Source organism: Tigriopus californicus, chromosome 9, assembly GCF_007210705.1.
Source record: "Tigriopus californicus strain San Diego chromosome 9, Tcal_SD_v2.1, whole genome shotgun sequence".
In the NCBI taxonomy this organism is placed as follows: Eukaryota; Metazoa; Arthropoda; class Copepoda; order Harpacticoida; family Harpacticidae; genus Tigriopus; species Tigriopus californicus.
Window position 1 is genome coordinate 5,838,921 of NC_081448.1, and position 1,072 is coordinate 5,839,992.

The window sequence follows — 1,072 nt, forward strand, 5'->3', positions numbered from 1 at the left end:
CATATCTGTGCGTCGAGGGCATAGCTCCAGTCAACGGAGGTAAGTTTTGAAATTATTTTTCAGCTTCTTAATCAGTCAAGTAAGCCATCAATCCTACCAGGCATCCCCCACAAGTCACGATCTCCATGAAATTGGGCATTCCATTTAGTTGATCGTTGACCAAGAGGCTGGCTTTTGTGGATACAAAGTGTGATCATATGTCTTAACCAAATTGTGTATGATTTAATAAAAAAGAAAGCTAGTTCAGTTCATTTTGACGGGCAAATAACTATAACTTTCAACTTTTGCTCATTGTCTCGGATTCGGGTATTTTGCAATTGATTTTCTCCTGTCTAGTCATACATCAGCACACGGGAGCCGTGTTTCGTTCTTGATGGTCCGGGCCTTGTATCCCAACTGGTCTAACACGGCCATCCAGCACTTAACCACTCCAAATCACACTTTTAAAATCAACGAAATATGCATTCGGAGTCTGTTTGTGTTGTAGTGTCTCTCTCGGGTCTGGCACGGGGTTGAGTCACTTACATCACTCTGTGCTTGAATGTTTCAGGAAAGGAATTATGCCAATAGTTGTGTGTTTTCAATACTTTTAGACACCTCACTAGGTACTTTCTCTCGCTCACCCAGAAATCAATCCACAGTTGTTTGTTGATTTAATTTAGACGCATTGTTATTAGCCCACAGCATTGCCAGACCTAAAATTGCCTGTTCCTGGAAGGCCCGACAGAGACACTACAACACAAACAGACTCCGAATACAGATTTCGTTGATTTTAGAAGTGTGATTTGGAGTGGTTAAGTGCTGGATGGCCGTGTTAGACCAGTTGGGGAAACAAGGCCTGGACCATCAAGAACGAAATAGTTGTTAAGCTTTAAGATTTGGGCATGGCTTTGCTAAATTAAATTTTCAAAAACATCGATTCAAATTTTAACTTATTTTTTTATGAACAGCCACGGAACTCGTCACCTACAATGAAATTGTGCCCCATGATGTCCTGATTTCAAAAAACACCCTTATATGTCTCGGCATTTTTTTTGGCAAGATATGGCCTGGGCTTCCCGTGAGCTCCTAT

At 41.3% G+C, this 1,072-nt stretch overlaps 1 protein-coding gene across 1 annotated transcript in view; it reads left to right on the plus strand.

Annotated features, from left to right (window-relative positions):
- Nucleotides 1-6: 6 nt before the first annotated feature.
- LOC131886015 (uncharacterized) overlaps nt 7-1,072 on the plus strand; it is a 14,932-nt gene continuing 13,866 nt past the window's right edge. The window contains exon 1 of the mRNA XM_059234221.1: nt 7-39. The gene's annotated coding sequence lies outside the window, so the exon portion shown is untranslated. The remainder of the gene's footprint in view (nt 40-1,072) is intronic.